The 25,563-nt window shown below is 35.6% G+C and overlaps 1 long non-coding RNA gene across 5 annotated transcripts; it reads right to left on the bottom strand.

Annotated features, from left to right (window-relative positions):
- Positions 1-8,216: 8,216 nt before the first annotated feature.
- On the bottom strand, positions 8,217-23,977 carry LOC112723957 (uncharacterized). 5 transcript variants are annotated; one of them, XR_011867626.1, is made up of 3 exons: positions 23,550-23,944; positions 23,250-23,443; positions 8,217-8,622 (listed from the first exon to the last, which is right to left on the bottom strand). It is a non-coding gene; the product is annotated as an uncharacterized lncRNA (long non-coding RNA). The 5 variants fall into 5 exon arrangements; XR_011867627.1 differs by lacking the exon at positions 8,217-8,622 and adding an exon at positions 13,289-13,485; XR_011867628.1 differs by lacking the exon at positions 8,217-8,622 and adding an exon at positions 21,456-21,832 and having other exon boundaries at positions 23,550-23,945.
- Between the last annotated feature and the right edge of the window lie 1,586 nt (positions 23,978-25,563).

A 25,563-nucleotide genomic window follows, 5' to 3' on the forward strand; every position in this document is an offset into this window, starting at 1 on the left:
GTCTAGCGGTTGAGTTACCTTCACTAGTGTTGTTGTTGTTAAAGCTTGTGCTTGCCATGATCTTTTCCCTTAAACGGTTAAGTCTTTCAAAGGGTTAAGCTCTGATACCACTTGTAGAACCTATGCACAATTACTCAAGAGGGGGGTGAATTGAGTATTGCAACAACAATGAATCTTTTTGCGAAAGTTAAAGACAATATACAAAAGTGTTATTGTACTAGTATTTTTCCAAGAGCTTAACTCAATTGCTAAGCATTTATAAGGAGCTTTTACTTTCCAATAGACACCGACTCAAATAAATTGATCAAGCTTTTCACCAATCGGACTTAAGCTATTTCTTAAGTACTTACGAAGCTACTTTTCGATCACAATTTATTTGCTCAAAGGTAAAAGACAATAATATTGAAGAGATGAGTTTGGAGAGATGCAAACGCTATTTAGAGTGGTTCGGCACAATCCTTGTCCTACGTCCACTTTCTTTCTCAATCGCTATTGAGAAGTTCCACTATTGCCAAGCTTCAAGGTGCTCGCGCAAAACCTTTTACAATCCGAGTCCTTAGTTTCTAACACCTCACGGTATATGATCACCACTCGTATACTAACCCACTCCACTTAGAGATACCTTCTCTAAGATTTGCCTTGAGTACTTAGTATACTCCTTTGGTATCCTCACCGACTATAGTGTTTATAACTCTTGACTCAACCTTGGAGATCACACTCCAATTTACAAAGTGTTACAAGAAAACAATTCTCAAAGAATTGTTGAGATGAAATGAGTACTCTCTAGAAGAGTGTATGATTACAAGTTTAGCACTATTGAACCAATTGATATTGCTCTCTCAAATTGTGTATTATAACACCTTAAAAATGTGTAGAATGAAAGAATATGAACAAGATAGTTTGCAAATACTCACATGTGTGAAATAAGGCTTCAATCCATCTATTTATAGACTCCCCAAACCTTAGAAACGTTGGGGAGTTAATGGGATGGAGCCGTTTTGTTAAAACTAGCCGTTTTTTATGTTTTTGAATCATTTGCATCGATGCATAACACTTTGCATCGATGCAAATGTGTCTTTGAAGCTGAAATTTGAATTTTCAGCTAGGTTGCATCGATGCAAACATCTTTGCATCGATGCAAAAAGTCGTTGCATGCTTTGCATCGATGCAAGATGAGTGTGCATCGATGCAAATCTTAAAGAATGGCTTAAAATCACTTCAAAATACTTAGGATTGATCTCAAACTTGTTGGAGTCAATTCCTATGCTTTTATACCTTTGAAAACAAGTTTTTAAACCATTTGGCTAGCATCGAATTGCAAGATGTGCATCAAAACATTTTGTGAGTGTGTGTTGAGAGATTTTAGCAATTGGTTCTTAACAAGAAGTTACCTAAGTCCTAAGACACTATACTTGTCTTCAAATGTTGTGGACTTGAGTTTCTTGTTGTTGTTGTGTTGCTTTCAATTCTTCATTCCTCAATGTTGAATGTTGGTTGATCTTTCAACATGCTTGTTCATTCAAGTTGTTTGTTGGTTTGTCTTTCATGTCGTTTGTTGGTTTGTCATTCATCAAAACCTACGAATACAAACTTCGTATACAAGCAACATGATTTACAGAAAGTTCATAATACCTTGTACCATAGGCACCATGATCTTTAAGGCTCTGTGTGACCTTGGTTCAGGGATAAACCTCATGCCCCTCTCTGTAATAGAGAAACTGGGAATCTATTGGGTGCAAGCAGCTAAAATCTCATTAGAGATGGCAGACAATTCAAGAAAACAGGCTTATGGACAAGTAGAGGACGTGTTAGTAAAGGTTGAAGGCCTTTACATCCCTGCTGATTTCATAGTCCTAGATACTGGAAAGGAAGAGGATGAATCCATCATCCTAGGAAGACCTTTCCTAGCCACAGCAAGAGCTGTGATTGATGTGGACAGAGCAGAATTGATCCTTCAATTAAATAAGGACAACCTTGTGTTTACAACTCAAGGATCTCTCTCTGCATCCATGGAGAGGAAGCATAAAAAGATTCTCTCAAAGCAGAGTCAAACAAAGCCCCCACAGTCAAACTCTAAGTTTGGTGTTGGGAGGCCACAACCAAACTCTAAATTTGGTGTTGAACTCCCATATCCAAACTCTAAATTTGGTGTTGGAGAGTCTCAACCATGCTCTGAACATCCGTGAGGCTCCATGAGAGCCCACTGTCAAGCTATTGACATTAAAGAAGCGCTTGTTGGGAGGCAACCCAATGTTTATTTATCTAACTATATTTTTGTTTTTCATGTTTTCTTAGGTTCATGATCATGTGGAGTCACAAAATAAATATAAAAATTGGAAACGGAATCAAAAACAGCAGAAGAAAAATCACACCCTGGAGGAAGCACCTGCTTGGCGTTCAACGCCAGAACAGAGCATGGTTCTGGCGCTGAACGCCTAAAATGGGCAGCATCCTGGCGCTGAATGCCCAGAACAAGCATGGTTCTGGCGTTCAACGCCAGAAATGCCAACAAATGGGCGTTGAACGCCCAAAATGGGCACCAACCTGGCGCTGAACGCCCAGTGTTGTGTGCAAAGGCATTTTACATGCCTAATTGGTGCAGGGATGCAAATCCTTGACACCTCAAGATCTGTGGACACCACAGGATCATCTCAGGATCTGTGAATCCCACAGGATCCCCACCCACCTCACCCTCTCTCTCTCCATTCATGATCATCCCTTCTGTTTTCCATTTACTACTCACATCCATACACCCACTATCTTTAAAATTCAACATCTCTCTCTCTCTCTCCCACTCAATCCCACCCACATGGCCGAATACACACATCCATCCATCTCCTCCATATCTTCCTCTTCTTCTTCTATTCTTTCTTCTTTTGCTCGAGGGCGAGCAACATTCTAAGTTTGGTGTGGAAAAAGCATAGCTTTTTTGTTTTTTCCATAACCATTGATGGCACCTAAGGCCAGAGAAACCTCTAGAAAGAGGAAAGAGAAAATAAAGCTTCCATCAAGGGTCTATAGCTCAGTGGTAGAACATTTGACTACAAATCAAGAGATCCCTGAGATACCTCAGGGGATACATTTTCTTCCACACAATTATTGGAAGCAACTAAGGGTGGAACATCAAGAGCACTCCATCATCCTTCATGAAATTAGAGAAAATCAAAAAGCAATGAGGGATGAGCAACAAAGACAAGGAAGAGCCATAGAAGAGCTCAAGGACATCATTGGTTCCTCAAGAAGGAAACACCACCATCACTAAGGTGGATTCATTCCTTGTTCTTACTTTTTCTGTTTTTCGTTTTCTATGTTTGTGTCTTCATTACATGATCATTAGTAGTTAGTAACTATGTCTTAAAGTTATGAATGTCCTATGAATCCATCACCTCTCTTAAATGAAAAAATGTTTTAATTCAAAAGAACAAGAAGTACATGAGTTTCGAATTTATCCTTGAACTTAGCTTAATTATATTGATGTGGTGACAATGCTTCTTGTTTTCTGAATGTATGCTTGAACAGTGCATATATCTTTTGAAGTTGTTGTTTAAGAATGTTAAATATGTTGGCTCTTGAAAGAATGATGACAAGGAGACATGTTATTTGATAATCTGAAAAATCATAAAAATGATTCTTGAAGCAAGAAAAAGCAGCAAAGAACAAAACTTGCAGAAAAAAAAAGAAAAAAATAGGCGAAAAAAAAATATAGAAAGAAAAAGCAAGCAGAAAAAGCCAAAAGCTCTTAAAACCAAGAGGCAAGAGCAAAAAGCCAATAACCCTTAAAACCAAAAGGCAAGGGTAAATAAAAAGGATCCCAAGGCTTTGAGCATCAGTGGATAGGAGGGCCTAAAGGAATAAAATCCTGGTCTAAGCGGCTAAACCAAGCTGTCCCTAACCATGTGCTTGTGGCGTGAAGGTGTCAAGTGAAAACTTGAGACTGAGCGGTTAAAGTCAAGGTCCAAAGCAAAAAAAGAGTGTGCTTAAGAACCCTGGACACCTCTAATTGGGGACTTTAGCAAAGCTGAGTCACAATCTAAAAAGGTTCACCCAATTATGTGTCTGTGGCATTTATGTATCCGGTGGTAATACTGGAAAACAAAGTGCTTAGGGCCACGGCCAAGACTCATAAAATAGCTGTGTTCAAGAATCATCATACTGAACTAGGAGAATCAATAACACTATCTGAACTCTGAGTTCCTATAGATGCCAATCATTCTGAACTTCAATGGATAAAGCAAGATGCCAAAACTATTCAAGAGGCAAAAAGCTACAAGTCCCGCTCATCTGATTGGAGCTATGTTTCATTGATAGTTTGGAATTTATAGTATATTCTATTCTTTTTATCCCATTTTGATTTTCAGTTGCTTGGAGACAAGCAACAATTTAAGTTTGGTGTTGTGATGAGCGGATAATTTATACGCTTTTTGGCATTATTTTTAGTATATTTTTAGTAGAATCTAGTTACTTTTAGGGATGTTTTTAATAGATTTTATGTTAAATTCACATTTCTGGACTTTACTATGAGTTTGTGTATTTTTCTGTGATTTCACGTATTTTCTGGCTGAAATTGAGGGACCTGAGCAAAAATCAGATTCAGAGGTTGAAGAAGGACTGCTGATGCTGTTGGATTCTGACCTCCCTGCACTCAAAGTGGATTTTCTGGAGCTATAGAACTCAAAATGGCGCGCTTCCAATTGTGTTGGAAAGTAGACATCCAGGGCTTTCCGGCAATATATAATAATCCATACTTTGCCCAAGTTTAGACGACGCAAACTGGCGTTCAACGCCAACTCTCTGCCCAATTCTGGAGTTCAGCGCCAGAAATGGATCAAAAACCAGAGTTGAACGCCAGAAATGGATCCAAACCTGGCGTTCAACTCCACAAATGGCCTCTGCACGTGGAAAGTTAAAGCTCAGCCCAAGTACACACCAAGTGGGCCCCGGAATTGGATTTATGCATCAATTACTTATTTCTGTAAACCCTGGTGACTAGTTTATTATAAATAGGACCTTTTGCTATTGTATTAGACATCTTTGGACGCCTGGTTCTTAGATCAGAGGGGCTGGCCATTCGGCCATGCCTGGACCTTTCACTTATGTATTTTTAACGGTAGAGTTTCTACACTCCATAGATTAAGGTGTGGAGCTCTGTTGTTCCTCAAAGATTAATGCAAAGTACTACTGCTTTCTATTCAATTCATCTTATTTCGCTTCTAAGATATTCATTCGCTCTTCAACCTCAATGTGATGAACGTGACAATCATCATCATTCCCTATGAACGCGTGCCTGACAACCACTTCCGTTCTACCTTCGACTGAATGAGTATCTCTTAGATCTCTTAACCAGAATCTTCGTGGCGTAAGCTAGAATGATGGCGGCATTCAAGAGAATCCGGAAGGTCTAAACCTTGTCTGTGGTATTCCGAGTAGGATTCAATGAATGAATGACTGTGACGAGCTCCAAACTCGCGATTGCTGGGCGTAGTGACAGACGCAAAAGGATAGTAAATCCTATTCCAGCAGGATCGAGAACCGACAGATGAATAGCCGTGCCGTGACAGGGTGCGTTGACCATTTTCACTGAGAGGATAAGATGAAACCATTGACAAGGGTGATGCCTCCAGACAATTAGCCGTGCCGTGACAGGGCATTTGGATCATTTTTCCGAGAGAAGACCGAAAGTAGCCATTGACAATGGTGATGTATCACATAAAGCCAGCCATGGAAAGGAGTAAGACTGATTGGATGAAGATAGCAAGAAAGCAGAAGTTCAGAGGAACGAAAGCATCTCTATTCACTTATCTGAAATTATCACCAATGATTTACATAAGTATTTCTATCCTTTATTCTATGTTTATTTAATTATTATTCGAAAACACCATTATCAATTTATATCTGCCTGACTGAGATTTACAAGGTGACCATAGCTTGCTTCATACCAACAATCTCCGTGGGATTCGACCCTTACTCACGTAAGGTATTACTTGGACGACCCAGTGCACTTGCTGGTTAGTTGTGCGAAGTTGTGAACCATGGTATTGGCATCATGTTTTTGGCGCCATTACCAGAGAAAGAAAGAGCAATGAATTTTACATAATCAAAGTGTAATCACAACTTCTGCGCACCACTTAGCCACCTATTGTTGAGCCATGAAAGATCTCACCTATATATATATATATATATATACGCCACCCCTGGCTGGTCCTTTTCAAACTATTTCGTCCTCATAATTCTAAATCGGCACCGCCCTCTAATTCTACAATTCATTAATACAACTCACAAAGCATATTCCTACAAACTTTTCATTAACAAACCAACTTCAAAAACACCATGGTAATATATTATTATTGATGACTACACGTTGTTTTAAGTGGACCTGGAAAATATATTTAAGCAAGAGAGAACTTTCCATCATTCAACAACCACGTTTTTTACCCCCCAAAAAAAAAAAAGCCAGGTTACATCTACGTATATTATTACAAGAGAAAGATACGAACGAAATCCTCAGTGCCATTGGTTTTTGTATTGTTGTACTTGTCCCTTCCTTTAATATATTCGAGAACTTTCAAAGCCACTATTAAGAAGGTGGGAAATAATATAAAAAAGTAAAAAGGAAGAGAAAGAAAGAAAAGTTCCTAGACCAAAAGCTAGCTAGTAGTTGCAAATCAGATATGGTTATTAATCATAACACGTTGGTTGGTATTATTGCTGAATGCTGATCAGGGCCAATAATGGCCCATGAGATCAAACGATTCGAGGTTGTCCAAATGCCAAATGGAGCAGGAAGTGAGCCAGATGACGGAATGAGAAGGATGATATATATTTTATGAAAAGAGATATATAAGTTCTTTAAATTTTTAAATTTTTGACAAATATATTTATGATGAAATTTAAATAATTTTTTTTACTTAAATAAATGGAGGATAATTTTATTCTTTTGTCTATTTATCTCTTATAAATCAAAAGAAACTAATTGACGTAGTTATAATAGTGTCCAGATATCTATTATGGTGTCACACCGAAAAGAAACTAAAATTTGTAGAATAAAGTGGTCTCCAAATAAAAATGAAAACGTCATTTTACAAAGGTAGTCTTAATGAGATTTAAATTAGATTTTTTGAAGTAACGTATGTAGTAGCTGTTCATAGTTATTTATGGTGGTGTTACTTATATTGATAGCCAGTAATGGAGGCTTATCAAACACGAGACGACACAGAGATGGTGGTGGACGACAAGAAGTCTTGATTGAAAATGCGGCTCCATATTCGGTGTAAGTTGGGAATGAGAAAGATGGTATTGTCCAAAAATATTTCTGCTGAGTGTATGTCATATTTTACATATCGAAAATAAATACCAACCCAAACAGACTATTTTTTGGATGTCCATTCTTTAAGGTAAGTTTGTAATTTTTTTGTATATGGATGAAGTTAAAAGTACATTTTATCAACATATTTTCATTCTGTCCGAATTGATTTAGGTGAAACAATTACATTGTAAATTTTCTATGTAGGTTACTAATCACGTTGAAAAAATTAGGCGTATAGTAACCAACAAAAATATTGGGTAATAATTAGATCTTAGATGTTAAAGAATATTTTGAGATAAAATAATTGGAGAAAAGAGTAGCTGATCTAGAATAAAGAATAATTTACTTAGAGAACAAGAAAAATGACCTATTTATTACAACCACGTCAACTAGTTTTATTTGATTTATGAAAAAAATAGACAGAAAAATAAAATTGTTTCCCTTTATGAAAATTAGAAATTTTTTGTATTTAAATTTTATCAGAAATATATATGTTAATAAAAATTTAAAAGGTTAAAAATTTATTAATTTTTTTTATATTGTGTTTGGTTAGTGGATAGATGATAAAGTTGAAGCATTGTGATAAGTTCTAAACAAATTAAATGTAAATTAAGTTAAAATCAAATATTAAGAACATGGGCGGTTCTAAAGGATAGGACTTATGCTCCATAAGTTTAAAATGTATTTAAGTTCTGTTAGTTAATGGATATACTTTAATTAGTGAGCATTCATTAGTAAAATTATTCGATTTTTTTTAGGTTTAATTATTCTGCAGGTTCCTATAGTTTCATCAAATTTTCAATTAGGTCCCTATATTTTTTTTCTTTTCAATTGAGCCCTTAGATATTAATTTTTTTTTTCCATTTAGTCCCTACCATAACAAAACCATGTAAAATAACAGAATATTCTATTCAAAAATCGAATATTCTCCTAATTAAGTTATAATAGCTAATTAAACCCACTTCTATTTTTTCAAAATACCAAAATCACCCTTGCCATTTTATCCAAAAACAAAGAACCCTAGTCAACCCTTGTTCTCTGAAGTCATTGCGTTTCTCCTCCGATCCATTCGTTGGTGTCGTCCTCCATCTGCTGCGGCGGCGGCGTCGTCGTCGTCCTTGGCGGCGTGAGTGTCCATCGTCGTCATCGTCCGTCGTCCTTGGTCTGCGCTGCACTGCTCTGCGCTGGTCGTGCGTCTGCTCTACTCTGCTTCCCACTGGTGGTGTGTCACTTCCGTCGCGTTCGCTCGCCGTGGATCGCTACGCCGCTACTCGCGTCGCCACACCTCGCCGCACCTCGCCTTGCTGCCTGAAGTCGATCTGCCAAAACAGGTAACATGTTAATTTTTTTTTTTGTTTTTTCAAAGTTAACATGTTAATTTTTTTTTTTCAAAGTTAATGAAACAGGTTTAAGCAAATGATAATTTTTCTGATTTATGAATTGATTTAATACACCTATTTGTTTAATTGAATTCTGAATTCTTTTGATACAATAGTTTGGGTTTACAATATGAATATATATATAAGGGTTTTGTGAATTGATGAATTGACATATGAATTGGTTTTGCTGATTATGAATTTACTTTATTGTTGATGGTTGTTGCTGTGATGAATACCATGCTTCTTCTAACCACCAGTTCTGTTCTTGTCGAGGCTTTGCCTCAGGATTTCTTTCGGGGTGGAGGTCGAGATGGAGAAGGCTTAAAATATCTTAGTCGCTTATTGATGAAGCTAAGATCAGAGTTTCTTGGCGAGTCATCATCATCGTGCGAACAATTGAAGTTTTTAACAGTGCGTTCTATGTATTTTGTTTGAAGTGAAACGAGGATCTCTATCAGAGATTATAGTAGCAGGTACACTATGGAGTCTCACAATCTCCTTTATGTATAACCGTGCTAGCTCCTCTTGGGTGTAAGTCATCCGAATGGGCAAAAAGTGAGCTGACTTCGTCAGTCGGTCCACAATCACCCAGATAGCATCAAAACCAGTCCTAGTCCTTGGCAATCCCGACACAAAGTCCATTGCAATACTTTTCCACTTTCATTGCGGAACCTCTAAAGGTTGCAACATCCCAGAAGGTCTTTGATGTTCAATCTTTACCTTTTGACAAGTTAAGCACTTTGAAACATATTCCGCCACATCATTCTTCATACCCGGCCACCAAAACATCGCCTTTAAATCATGGTACATCTTAGTGCTTCCCAGGTGAATGGAGAATCCGCTTTTGTGTGCCTCCTTTAAGATATCTTGCCTCAAAGTGCCAACATCCGGCACAATGATCCTACCATTGAATCTCCATAACCCATCTTTTTCTTCCGACACTCTCCACTGTTTTCCTTGCTCGATAGCCGGTAACACCTTCCATAACGCTTTATCATTTTCATGAGCCTTTAGGAGCTCAGATTTAAAATCACTCGAGATTTCTAATCGGCTCAAACACAAGGTTCCAGATACTTCTCGAGCACCAATTTTTAGACTCTTGAATCTCTTGAGCAACTTCTCCTCTTGAAGCATCATCCAAGCCGCATATAACGACTTCCGACTTAACGCATCCGCCACTACATTCGCCTTTCCCGGATGGTAATTCAACTCAAAGTCGTAGTCCTTCAATAATTCCATCCACCTCCTTTGCCTCATATTAAGCTCTTTCTGATCAAAGAGATATTTCAAGCTCTTGTGATCGGAGAAGACTTGGAACTTAACCCCATAGAGATAATGCTTCCACACCTTCAAGGCAAACACGACCGCAGCGAGTTCCAAATCGTGCGTAGGGTAACTAACTTCATTAGGTCTCAACTGTCGTGAGGCATACGCCACCACATTATGATGCTGCATCAGCACGCATCCTAGACCCTTTAGTGAGGCATCACAGTACACCTCAAATGGTTCGTTCGGCTCAGGTAACATTAACACAGGTGCAGTGGTCAACTTTTTCTTCAATGTCTGAAAGCTCTCCTCGCACTCAGGAGTCCAAACAAACGGAGTGTCTTTGCGGGTTAACTTTGTCAACGGCAATGCTAATTGCGAAAAGCCTTTGATGAACCTTCGGTAATAGCCAGCTAAACCCAGAAAACTCCTTATCTCAGTTACTGTGGTAGGTTGCCTCCAATCCATCACAGCTTCCACCTTAGTTGGATCTACGACTATTCCCTTCTTACTCACCACGTGACCCAAAAACTTCACCTCGCTCTTCCAGAACTCACACTTAGACAGTTTCGCATAGAGTTTCTTCTCCTTTAAAATCTGCAACACGGTCCGCAAGTGTTCCGCATGCTTCTCTTCAGTCTTGGAGTAAATTAGTATATCGTCAATGAAGACAACAACGAATTTATCCAGAAACGGACGGAACACTCTATTCATGTAATCCATGAATACTGCAGGAGCGTTCGTCAACCCAAAGGACATTACAGTATACTCGTAATGACCATAACGAATCCTGAAAGCGGTCTTAGGGATATCCTCACCCCTCACCCTTATCTGGTGATAACCAGATCACAAATCGATCTTAGAGAAAACCCCAGCTCCTTGTAACTGATCCATGAGATCATCAATTCTCGGCAACGGGTACTTATTCTTTATGGTGACCTTGTTCAGCTGTCTGTAATCCACAGAGAGCCGCATACTTCCATCTTTCTTCTTTACCAGTAACACTGGAGCACCCCACGGGGAAACACTCGATCGGGTAAAATTCTTACCCAACAATTCCTCTAACTGAGACTTTAGCTCGGCCATCTCTAATGGTGACATTCTATAAGGAGCATTTGAGATTGGTCCCACCCCAGGCACCAATTCAATAGCAAACACGACCTCTCGGTTAGGTGGAAATTCCTCAATATCATCGGGAAACACTTCCAGAAACTCATACACTACCGGAATCTGATCCAACCTTTGATCATCACCCGAAACACCAGCGGTTAACAACAGGATACCCTGACATTCGATTCCAGAACAATTCACCATCATCGAATTCAAGTAATAATTATTCACCACGACCGACCCTTCTGTATCCTCTGGCATGAAGTACACCGACTTTGTAGAACAATCAAGCAGGACATGGTTCTCAGATAACCAGTCCAATCCCAAGATAAGGTCAAGACCGATCATCGGTAAGCAGATTAAATTATGGACAAAATCACGCTGCTTGAACCTAAACAAAACTTTCGGGCATCCTAGCCTAGTTACCATGGCCTCATGGGTAGCATTATACACTTTTAGGTCATAACCTAAGGTTACAATCTTCAACCCTAACTCATGGGCTTTCTCAAATGCAATGAATGAATGCGATGCTCCCGAATCAAATAAAGCATTTAAAGTTTGACCAGCCATTTCACAGTTACCTCGAATGAGTGTCTCGGATCCCTCTGCACCCACAGCTGAGGTGGTGAACACCCGACCAGTTTGTTGTGTTTTCCCAGCACCTTGCTTCTGCTGCTCCGGACAACTTGCGGCTTTATGTCCCGCCTTTCCACAATTGTAGCACAAACCCCATCCGGCCTTGCATGGTACTCCCGAATGGTGACTTCCACACCTAGTACAAGCTTGATCATTCTGAGGCTGCTTCCCAAACCTTTTCCCTTGGGAGTTGTTGTTGTTGTTGGGCCTCCTAAAGGAACCTCCCCTCTTGAAAGGCAAACCTCTAGGTGCAAAGCTATTCCCTCGGTTCTGTGAAAATGATCCTTTGTGACTTCCTTTCTCAGTGGCTGCCCTCTTCACACACTCTTCAGCAACCCTACACTTGTTCACCAACTCGGAGAAAGTCCTAATCTCCATTTGCCCCACCGAATCGAAAATATCGCTCCGGAGTCCTCCTTCGTACTTAACACACTTTCATTCCTCATATTCCACCAGAGTCCCTTGACACATACGAGAGAATCTGAACAGCTCCTCAAACTTGTCAGTATAATCAGATACGGACATAGTACCCTGCTTCAGCTGCAACAATTCAAGTTCCTTGGCCGTCCTGGCAGAAGTCGGAAAGTACTTCTTATAGAACTCCTCTTGGAAGACATCCCAGGTGATATAATCATCACCCTGCTGCAGGAGGCGTCGGATACCCTGCCACCAATGCGACGCTTCACCAGTGAGCAAATAGGTAGCGAACTCCACACGCTGCCCTTCAGGTACCACCTGCGCTTGCAGTGCTCGTTCTATAGCCTGAAACCATGTATCGGCTTCAGTCGGACTAGTAGTTCCCTTGAACTTCGGTGGATTAACCTTCAAAAAGTTTGCCAGTGTCATCGGGCCCTGAACTCCACCTCCGTCATTACCATGGTTGTTCATCTGTTGACCAAGAGCCTCAGCAGTGGCTTGCATAGCAGCAGCCATGTTCTCCAACGCAGTCATAAAGTTTACCGGGTCATTATGGTTAATCTCCGGCGCACGAGCATTATTACGACTCCTCCCACGACCTCTACCGCGTCCACGAGGCGCCATCTGGTTCCTATACACACCAAACAATCGATATTAAGTTGATCAGTCTCAATATCGGAAGTCTAGTGCTTCAAAGTCCCAAATGTATGCTCATGAACGTTTATGCCAATTATATCAAGTAGATATACTAATAGCACATAACACACACACAGAGAGAATGCACAGAAGCATAGTCAGTCCGTCCCTCAGGCTCTACAGGAACGAATCGCTCTGATACCATAATGTAACACCCTACCATACAGAGTCTTATGCTTAAGTCATAATTCAGAGATGGCAAGGTATTACGACCTCTAAAACAAAAATTTAGTACCTATAGTAGTATGAATAATTGATTATAACTAGGAGCCTTTGTAAAAAAAAGGGGTAAACAAAAACCGTAACTCGAAAGCGCAACACTGCGATCGATAACGTAACGAACAGGGATAAGCTAACGCGAGATCATATATATACAAAGGAGTGTCAAAAACAGGAATATCAAGACTCAAAATCCGGTTGCGAAGATAACCGGTCTGAGCATAGTAATATATACATATAGTAAAATAAGGAAACCCCAAAGGAAACCCAAAGGGACACAAATATAGAAATCTATTCTCCAAAACCTCCTATAAGAGGAGTCATCATAGTTTGTATTATTTAATGGAGATAAAAGTATCTAAACAAGATATATAAACCAAAACAGAGTCCCGAGAACAAGGATCTTCGCTAATCCAGAAGTCTCCAGCATGCCTCAACGAGAAGCCTCGCGTCCTGCATCTGAAAACCACAAAATCCGCATGGGTGAGAACCAGAGGTCCCCAGCACGGTAACAGCTTCCACATATATAATACATAATAATAGAGGAAAGCCGAAGGCAATCCTAGAACTTCCTCCAGATAATATCAAAGCTTATAAACAAGCTAAACCATAAGTGGCAACTGACTAAAGATCCTTCAGTCTAACTAATACTTCCCTTTCCAATTCCTTCAGACCTCCCAACCACCAGCAGGAGTTTAATAAAGCAAACACAGTCATATCAGACAAGAGATTTACAAATAGGAATAAATAAGGCATTTAGACAATTAGCAAGTAATATGCAGTCAAACAGGCAATCTCAAACAATTCATGTAGTATGCTCATGATGCATGCCTGTCCCTAGTGGCTAATGATATCATCTGTCGGTTATAGAGCCAACCCGACAAGTCCTGGTAGCTAACCATTGGACTGTCCCTCTGTCGCGCATCCCCAACTTGAGTTATACTCATCATAAACTTGATTATAATCATGATCCATATCCATCACCCTCACTGGTGAATATTTACGGGGGCGAGCTCATCCGGGCCTTTCACAGTGCTCGGCCACACTTATGACATAGGGTCAAAAGAGCTTCGAGTCTCAACCTGGAGCACGTGGTGGCTAGCCACTGCTTCCTCCCAGGGAAACCCTCATCTCCGATAGTGGAAGTGCAAATATTCACAATTCATTCAACAGCATATATGCATTTATACTTAGCCATAAACATGGCTCTGCCGTCACACGGCATAATCCAGCCATCCGGCTCACGGTTAAATCCATAACCAGCCAATTCATTAACAATTACGGCCCTTCGGCCCATGGCACAACAAGCACTTCCACCGCCATCCTCCGCATCTCACATAATCATCTTTGATCCTCAATGATCATTCATTTTTTCCCTTGCTTCACTCGCAAGTTACCACATTCACTAGCCCTTTTTCTCATGCTAGGCATATCATAATGATTCAAGACATAAGTGGTGAGATCGGAGGCTTAGAAGTATGAAATTTGGCTTTTAAAACTTAAACATCAACTTTGGGATGAAAATAGGACCACGCGTACGCGCACTCCACGCGCACGCGTGAATGGCCTTAAAACTCATCGACGCGCAAGCGTCATACGCGCGAACACGCAGATTGAAAATTAGCCAACGACGCGCATGCGTCAGCCACGCGTACGCGTGGGTGCTCTTGCACCCCAGGCACAAAATTGGCACAACTCTGGCACAACTCTCTGGAAAATGGCTGGGCATTTGGTACAGCGCATCGACGCGCCCGCACACACCACGCGCACGCGTGGATGGTGCTTTCTCAAAGAACGGCGCGTACGCACCAAGTGCGCCTACGCGCGGAGGGTCATTCTGCTAAAAATTTTCTAAGTTAAAAGCTGCAGAATTTACAAATTCAACCCACAATCTTCCGACGGACATAACTTTCTCATTTTAAATCGTTTTTCACCCGTTCTTCGAACGGCATGGATATCCCGGATCCAATTTCATTTCTAAAGAAATTTGGTACAATTCAGAGATCCGTAGTCCAAGTTATGTCCCGTCAAAGTATACCCAAAAACCGTGTTTTTATACAAAACCATAAAGTGCCATTTTCAAAACAAGCCACTTTCAACTCTTTTCAAAATCAATCAAAACATGCCAATTTCATCCCTTTTCTTTGAAATCAATCAAAATGTACCAAAATCAACATCAAGCCATCCTCAACTCACACATTGACATTTTACCAAATTTTTCAAAATCACCATCCAACCCTTTTAACACTTCTCAATCAAATGGCTAAAGGACAAACACCATATCATGTCATACATCCTCCCTTACCCCAATTTCCAGTAATACCATTTCCAATCAACTATCATTATACATAATCAACATCATATTCACCATCAACATGGTATCACCCATCAATTAAACCTCAATCATCCATCAAGCATATATCACAACATGCATTTCTCATATATCACACAATCAAGGCATCAATATTCATAATCACATATATGATCACATCATATATCTCAACTATTCAACAACATCAACAATTTAATGCCTATCTTAGGGCCTCTAGCCTAAGTATTTCCTACCACATTACATATTAGATACGGGAAACCGAAACCATACCTTAGCCGATTACCCAAGCTCAACCGGAACACTTCCAAACCACTTGTCCACAAGCTCTCAAGGTCTCAATACCTCTAAGAACAGATTTTATCACACAAAACCCTCTTCTAAGCTTTCCAAAATCACCAATCAAGCTCCAATATTCACATATACACAACCTAAGCCACAATCATCATACCCATACACAACATCTCAATACCCAAACATCATAGAACAATAAATTACACTAGGGTTGAGAATCTTACCACACCCAAGGTCCAAGGAGACAAGATTAACCTTCTCCTTCAAGAGAGTTGGATCCTATAACATCAAAGAGCCTAAAATCTCAACATTTTTGCTCATGAAACTCGAAATCAAGGCTGGAAATTCGAAGAGTAAAACGTGGATTACCTTAAGATTGATGGTATGGGTTTTGTAGATCTTTCCGCGGTGAACGCGTGGCCGCAAACGGTGCGGCAATCGGAGCTCTAGATCAAAAGTTATGGTGGTTTGAAGATCAACCAAGGGAGAGAACTTGAGAGAGTGTTCTTCCCCCCTCCATACCAATTTCAACGTGTTTGAGTGCTAAGTGAGGAGAGAGAGTGCTGAAAACTAGGGTTTTGGTTTAGTTTAGTTGGGCCAAGGCCCATTTTGGGTCTGGTTGGACCGGTTTGGCCCGTTCGGTCCAATCTTGGTCCGTTTTCTATAAAATTGGTATCGAAATTCTTGTCTCAATCTCCTCTATCATATTAAGCCATAAAAATAACATTTTTAGCTTTCTAGAATAAGTTCTCATTTATGGGTTAATTAGCCATTAATTAACTGAGTCTTACAAAAGACACAAACTATATTTCATAAATCTACACAAATGTAAAATGTTACATGATCATAATAAATACTTGAATGATGGAAATTGAATTTTATATATACTTTTTACTACTATTTCTATTTCATTTTATTCATTACTTTTTTTTGTATGTTGTATTTTGAAAGTCAAAAAAATAAAAAGAAATTATTTTTTGTACAATTTGTATATAAATAAGCAAAAGAATGATAGTGACAAAATAAAAGGGATTATAGGAATATCTTTCATGTCGTAGAATCATTGAATAAGGATTATAGGAATATCTTTTATTGACTATTTATAGTTTTATCGAATTTTCAATTAGGTCTTTATATTTTTTTTTCTTTTCAATTAGGTCCCTAAAGGTATACAGGTAATTTCACAATTTATTAACATTTTTTTGACGTTTAACATTAACAGGGACTAAATTGAAAAAAAATGATGTATAGGGACCTAATTAAAAAGAAAAAAAGTATAGGGACCTAATTGAAAATTTGGTGAAACTATAGGATCTGCAGAATAATTAAACTTTTTTTTATTGTATAATCTATAGGGTAAGTTTCAAAAACATTGGCATCCTCATGCAACAAAATCTGTTTTTGTTTGTAAAATGACATTTTGATTCTTGAATCGAGAAGCTATATATCTCTCCTTGGTGTAGTCGATCACAACTTTTCTACGAGAGAAATGTTATGTAATTAATATTTTTTATTTTTGTCTTGTATTTAAATTTATATTAAAAATAAAGTATTGTTTTTGTTCTTAATATTTAGGATAAATTTTAAAGTCATTTTTAACGTTTAAATTATTCTATTTAAGTCTTTAATATTTTAAAATCGTCTCAATATTACTCTACTGTTAGTGATATATTTACAGAATTGATAGTAAAACAAAATTGGGGTGAATTTAAAATGTTAGGGACTTAAATAAGATAAAAATGTTAGAGAAAAAAAATAATACATTACTCTGAGAAAAATTACCAAATCAAGCAAAACTAAAATAAATTTTAACAGATTGAATTGCTTTACGAATTCAAAATTTTTATTCATTATAAAATATTTGTAAAATAATTAGTAGATAAACTTTTGTAAAAGAAAAAAATACATATACAATAAAGTATAAAATATATCTTTTTGTCTCTAATGTACCGAACTTCTTTGATGTTTAATTTAAATAAACTTTTTTACTTTGAAAGAAATTTTAATTTTATCCTTTAATAATATCAATTTTTATACTATACATATAGTTATTCAATTATTTTTAAATTAAATCTAAGTAAATTATTTTTAATCACATTACTTTTGTTTTAAGTAAATTTATTTTTCTCAATTTTACTCTTTTTAAGAATTTTATTGATACATGTTCGAAAAGACAATTGGGGCATTCTAAGACAAAAAGACAAAATGAAAATTTCAAACTTCCAGAGGGCCCATCACTAGAGCACGTGCAAAAAAGCTCAAAGAGAGCTTTAGAAACTTGGCAGCGGTTATGCATATGGAGTTACATCAAGTTCTAACCAAGGAAGAATGGGCAAGGCTCATTGGGCTAAGTTAGGACCGCAAAAGCCCAATAATGCTTTTCAAATTCAATGGGAGGCATAATTTATTATTAATTTTCGAATTTTTAGGCATTTATTTTGGTTTGTTTTGTTGTTAGAATTTGTTGGAAGATTTGATTTACTTTTGATTTGCTTAGTAGTATTTTTAGATATTTTAAATTTAAACCAAATCTGATCTAATCTAATAAGATCAAAACTGATTTAAATTAGCTATCATATCTTTAGGATTTTAAAATTTAAATCAAATCTAATCTAATCCAATAAGATCAAATCTGATTTAAATTAGTTATCTTATCTTATCTTTTAGCTAGTTTGTTTGGGGTTTATTTAAACACTTTCTGGTGAGATAATTTACACAACTTTGATGAATAAATTTCAGTTGCTTTTAAGCACGTTTTATTGTGTGAGAAGTGAGGTGAGTGATTTGCTTCGCTTATTGCATGAGGAAGATTGAAGGATCCAACACTAAGGTGACCTGCGTGGTAGTTTCTTTCAGTTTTCGTCCATCTGATCTAGGTTGTCAAGGACAAATTCTTTGAAGGTCTAGTAGGAAATCCTTTCCGGTGACCTAGGTTGCTAAGAACAGGTATCTTAAAAGTCTAGTAGAAAAATTTTTATCTGTCTTTTATATTTCCGTTGTCTCGTTATGCTAATAAATTCCTCTTCTTAATGTCATTCTTTTCTTTTCCCCTTCCATTAGGATTTTAATATTTTAAATGTATTAAACCCCAATTAAATTCTTATCATTTACTCATTATAAAATATTGTAAAATAGCTAATACATAAATTTGCGAAAAAAAAAGAGCATGATTCATATACAATAAAGTATAAATTATATTTTTTTGTCTATAAAATATTTAATTTAATTAAACTTTATTTTTAATCAATTTTTTACCATAGATAATTATTCAATTATTTTTACGTAGATAATTATTCAATTATTTGTTTAATTACATCTAAGTAAATTACTCATAATCACATTACTTTCATTCTAAATAAATTAATTTTTTTAATTTTACTCTTAATCAAATTACTTTCATTCTAAGTTATTTTTTTATTAGAGTAAAATTAAAAAATAAATTAAATCATTATCTATCGTATAAATTAAAATTATTGAAGGAAAAAATAAAATTTATTTAAAAAATAAAAATAAAACTTAATTAAATTAAACATTAAAAAAGTTCGATACATCAGAAATAAAAAGGCATACTTTATACTTTATTGTATATATATCATGTTTCTATTTTTCTTTTTTGAAAATTTATCTATTAGCTATTTTACAAGCATGAGTAAAAATTTTGAATTTATAATGTAATTTATTCCATTAAAATTTACTGTTATTTTACTTGATTTGATAATTTTTTAAGAATAATGTATCGTTTTTGTCTACAATATTTTTGTTCTATTTAAGTCTCTAACATTTCGAAATCAACTCAATGTTGTCCTACTGTTAATTCTATTAACAGATTACTAGCGACAAGACAATATTGAGATAATTTTAAAATATTAGGAATTTAAATAAAATTATTTAAATATTAAAGACAATTTTAAAAATTATTTTAAATATTATAGACAAAAATAATACTTTATTTTTATATTAATTAATTCTTTATTTTATTTTTTTAAGTGTTGGCTGGCTCCTTAACAAGTATCTTCTCATTATGATAAAGATATGAGAGTTTAGTATAGTTTATCGTATAATTTGAACACACCTTATTAGAAGAGATTTAGGGGATTAGTATATAGTTCATCTTGTAAGATCAGATTTGATACGGTGGATGTTATCTATATTTATAATTAAGGTAAACTATAAAAAATATATTTAAATTATTTTAGCTCTGATAAAAATACTTTTAAATTTTATTATCGATAAAAATATTTTTAAATTATTTTAAAAGGTGACAAAATAAAAATACCCAAACGTGATAAGAAAAAAATAAATCAAAGAAGATCTTTTATATTATAGCAGAATATTTTTGTCATACTTTTAAATTATTTTAAAATATTTTTATTAATAACAAAATTAAAAAACATTTAAATACATTTTTTATAATTTATCCTTATTATTTATAAGGAAAGTGTTATAAGCACTGCTTTTAATTTGTGTACATTTTTCTTGTACATTTCTGTTTTTATATTAAAAATAACTGATAAGAAATAAGAGAAAGTAAAAATTTTGTCCTTTTTATACTACAATAAAAAGTATATAAAAAAGTGTAAAAGAAAAATAGTGTCATTTTTCTAATTATAAAAAGTATTGTCATACTTGGATATTGGCTTCTAAATTTATTATCTTATTTAATTTAATATTTATTATTATTTTATTATTAAAAAAATATAAATAAAAGTAAATTAATTAATAGAAGAAACGTTTTTGCTATATAAAAGTAAAACTATTTCAATAATTAACTATAATTAAATAGGAAATACTTCTCGGTCAATATTGTTGTCAAAAACTAGTTCCTCGAATTAGATTCGATAATTAAATAAAATGGTTTCTAGAGGGCAAGAAGAATAGATTCACAGCAGCAATAACAGAGTAAGGCATGAAGGAAAAAAAAAAAAAAAGGAATGAGAAAGGTTTAAGAGAGCAAGTGAACCGTAAGCTTTTCATAATATTTCATAATTCAGTCTTGTTTCACATTTAAGTTTTTTTGTCAATCAAATTTAATTAAGTTGGCTTAAATCCCACAAAAATCATATTTATTATATGTAGTGTATACACACGCGCGTTTCACTAACACAAACAAAACACTCATTTCACTTACGTTTCGCGTGCTGCGTTCAAAAAATATGAAAAATGGTTCTATTTTTGTGCGTCTGCTCCTCTTTCTTTTATTGGTACTGTTGTTACATTATATTTTAATTTTGTTTCTTCTTTCTCCTTCTTTTTCATGTTATTATTGCAGTCACTTATTCTTTTTTTTCTATATTTTTCTTGGTTTTATTTCTCTCAAGAGAGTAAAACAAGAAGAATTATGAGAAAATAAAATAAAAAGAAAAAGATGAAGTAAAAAAAGATGAAAATGAAGAAGAAAACGAAGTAGAAGATAAGAAGGAGGAAGAAGAGTTTTGAATTATGTAGAATTTATCACAAAGATAACACCAAAATTTTTTAAAAATAACACATAAATGTCTTAGTTTTTACACTGAAATTTTGCTAGAAAAGCACAAAAATATCTTCTTTAATGTTGCATTTCTTTCTTCTTTCCTTTTTTTTTTCTTTTTTCTGATGCTCTTACTTCTTTTTTTAGTAGCATTGCTTCTCATATTAAACTTGAATGAACAAGTTTGTACTATATTACAATCTTATTTAGTTAAATGAATGTAAGTTTACACTTATTGGATTAAATTCTTAGCAGAAATGAATCAAAATTTATTCTTTTTTTTCTTCTCTTTTCTTGGTTTTATTCCTCTTAATAAAGTAAAACAAGAATAATTATGAGAAAACAAAATAAGTAGGAGAGGTTGAAGGAAAAAAAAAGATGAAAAAGAAAGAAGAAAACGAAGTAAAAGATAAGAAAGAGGAGGAAGAAGAGTTTTGAATTGTGTGCACCTTATTTAATTCTAAAATGCACCAAAATTCCTTACTAATGACGACACACAAACAAACTCAGTTTAGAACAAGCTTAGACCAGAATGCACCGAAATTAAACTTAGAATGCACCTTATTTAAATTCAGAATGCACCAAAATTACTTAATAATGATGACGCACAAGCAAATTCCTCCTCCTCCTCCTTCTTCTTCATCATTATCATCTTCTTCTTTTCTTGTTCATCTTTCCTTCTTGTTTTAACTTCTCATGATTCTTCTTATTTTATTCTTTTAACAAGAATAAAAACAAGAAAAAATCAAATAAAGAAAAAGAAAAAACATACACTACAAGATATTACCGAAATAGCGACCGATTTTGGTGGTCGCTAAAACCTTAGTCGCTAATTAGAAAATAGCGACCAACTTCGGTCGCTAACTGTTAACGACTGATTTTAGCGATCAATTTTTAAACAAGGACACCAAACCCTCACCATAGAGCATCGATCGCTAAATCGGTTGCTAACATAATTGGTCGCTAAATGATGACCAAATTTTTCGATTGCTAAATCAGTCGCTGAGTATATCGGTCGCTAAATAGCGACAAATTTTTCGGTCGCTAAATCGAGCGTTAGTTTGTGACTAGCATTTCGGTCTCATTTGCTACCAATGTTTCAGTCCCTAATTCGGTCGCTAAGTGGAGACTTATATTTAGCAACCAACATTTTAGTCACTAAATCGGTCGTTAATTCGCAACCAAGCATTATTAGTAACAAAAAACATTTTCATTATCCCAGATAGAATGAGCTATCTTGTTTTGCATTGAATTGAAACAAAAGAATTGACAACACGAATATTCCCAAATAACCACATTAATTGAATAGCTTATTTTATGCATCGTATACCAAATTCTTGATAATAAGATCTTTTTTATTCTTCTTCAATTCTAATAAAACTTCATTTATTGAACACTAACAAATAACATAAAAATCGAGCAAACTAAAACCCTTCATAAATATTCTTTTTTAGCCAAGTTCACCCTTTCCATCCAAGCACAATAAACAAGCAAATTATATTCCAGATTTCAAATGTCATTAAAAGAGTGAGTAACATAGGAGCAAAAACATAAAATTATTACATAATTAAGTCACAAAAAGATTAGAATCCAAGAAACATATAAGTGAATAGAAAAACAAGTGCTATCAATTGTTCACGCAATTGACACTTGTTATCACCAACAAGCTTGGTGTAGTCTTTTTTATTGAGATGTAAATTGAAATTGGTGGTTACTGTTAATTTTTCTTGCTGTAAATGTTGACGCTAACTCTTTTAACTCTTGGGTAAGAATAAAAGAAAGGGAGGGGTTAAGAATCGCCTTTATCCTTGTCTCGGTATATGAAAGTTGATGCTATGAATGTCACCATGTTACACAATTGATGATCCCTCCCTTCTATTAATATTTTATTGATGATTAATCATTCTGTCTTCAATTCTATTGATGATTAATTAAATTCACTTTTCATAGAGTTGGGTTTAATTTGGTAACTTGTGATCTATTTATAGTTTGAGTTTTCAGAAATACCCTTCAACATGAGACATGTATTTTTCATAGTGCTTCCACCCAATAATCAGTCATGCAGTAGATAAAAAACACTTAAAACAAAGTCAATTAGATATTATGAAAATGATTCTAGACAAGTACTTTTACCTAACTTCCAGTTCCATATAGCTTAAATGTGAGTTTGTGGTTATATTCCAGAAACGAATACATCGATCTGTAGTTCCTCCTCTAGATGCAAGGAGTCCATGAACATGAGGAGACCACGCTATTGCTTTAACAGCTGCCGTGTGCTCACAGTACTTCAGGACGGGCTGAGTTGAGTGTTGATTCCAAACAAGCAACTGCAAACATATAAAGGAAATTACTAGTGTAATAGTGCATGAAAATCAAAGGAGTAACAAAACAGAAAGGGGAGCTAGAAAGTTGATGAAGCTTGCAAGTACATACTCTATTATCATTTTCTCCAGATGCTAACTCATGGTTATTATAAAACCACTTCAGTCCACAAACCCTTGAAACCCAAAAAAAAAAGAGGGAGAACAAAACAAAATCTTCAGGAATCAAATAATAAATTAATACCAAAGTCATATATAAGTTCTAAAAATAGAAATCAAACTTATATAACAATTGAAGCCTTCTGCAAGATAAGGCATGGAGAACATGTAAGAAAGATGTGAGGGATAGGCATTGTGCCTGTACTTGGAAAACAAGGGGCTTATTCAAATCAATTATATACAAAGAAAAAGTTAGGAAGAGAATTTGTTAATTAGGTTTGACAAAAAAAGTTGACAAGTCATAAATTACAAGTTCCAAATTTTGCATATCAAAAACAGGGTGAAAAAGGAACAAAACAATTAAAAATCAATGGACTTGAAATAAGATTAATAAAAGATGATGGACACACCAGCAACACCAAAAATAGACTTGAAATTTATGGCAGAAAAAGCATTGATAGTAGTTGTTTGAATATGCACCTCAGAAGAAGAAAATGATGCTTGAGAAGTTGTTATTTTTAATTTTTTCTTACTCTCTCTCTTTGATGGTGTTGAAATGCTTAACCCAATGTCTCTGGACTTAAATTCCATCTCTTCTTTAGGTTCAACATCTGGTGCGAAATTTAAAATTCACAAACTAACCGGCAAGTGCAACTGTAAACCCTGTTAAATTAGTAGATAATTAGTCAATAAATTAATTTTTAATAAAGAAGATTGGAAATGCGAATATTATATTAAATTAGGATAGAGCTCTGACGCAAGGATTTATACTGGTTCGGATTTCTACAAAATAATTCTGTTGTTAGTATAGTCCAAACCAACAAACAATTCTCGCAATTAAATTAAAATATGGGTTTTATATCATGAATAATGAACCCCAATAAAAATTTACCGAAGTATTTTGACTCCGGGTCGTCTCCCTAGGATACAATGAAGTGCTCAATTATTGGCTATAAAGGGGTAAGGGGGTTTTTGGTTCATAAGAGGGCAAGAAAAGTAGATTAAACGAGTAAGTAAAGAAAACAAGATAAAGAACTCTTGGCTAAGACTTGGATAATTGAGATCACTGATGAGCGGATAATTTATATGCTTTTTGGCATTGTTTTTAGTATGTTTTTAGTATATTTTAATTAGTTTTTATTATATTTTTATTAGTTTTTAAATAAAAATCACATTTCTGGACTTCACTATGAGTTTGTGTATTTTTCTGTGATTTCAGGTATTTTCTGGCTGAAATTGAGGGACCTGAGCAAAAATCTGATTCAGAGGCTGAAAAAGGACTGCAGATGCTGTTGGATTCTAACCTCCCTGCACTCGAAGTAGATTTTCTGGAGCTACAGAAGCCCAATTGGCGCGCTCTCAATTGAGTTGGAAATTAGACATCCTGGGCTTTCCAGCAATATATAATAGTCTATACTTTGCCCAAGATTTGATGGCCCAAACTGGCGTTCAAAGTCAGAATAGAAATTCTGGCGTCAAAACGCCAGAACTGGCATAAAAGCTGGAGTTAAACGCCCAAACTGGCACAAAAGCTGGCGTTTAACTCCAAGAAAAGTCTCTACATGTGAAAGCTTCAATGCTCAGCCCAAGCACACACCAAGTGAGCCTGGAAGAAGATTTCTGCATTAATTACTTATTTCTGTAACCCTAGGCTACTAGTTTTTTACAAATAGGACCTTTTACTATTGTATTTTACACACTTGATCAGACTTTTCATCTTGGAACTTGTATGTTCACGCTTTGGGAGGCTGGCCATTCGGCCATGCCTAGACCTTTTGTTCTTATGTATTTTCAACGGTAGAGTTTCTACACACCATAGATTAAGGTGTGGAGCTCTGTTGTTCCTCATGAATTAATGCAAAGTACTATTGTTTTTCTATTCAATTCACGCCTACTTCTTCTCTAAGATATACACTCGTTCTTTAACCTTATGAATGTGATGATCTGTGACACTCATCATCATTCTC

The sequence above is a fragment of the Arachis hypogaea genome, chromosome 11, assembly GCF_003086295.3.
Source record: "Arachis hypogaea cultivar Tifrunner chromosome 11, arahy.Tifrunner.gnm2.J5K5, whole genome shotgun sequence".
NCBI lineage: Eukaryota > Viridiplantae > Streptophyta > Magnoliopsida > Fabales > Fabaceae > Arachis > Arachis hypogaea.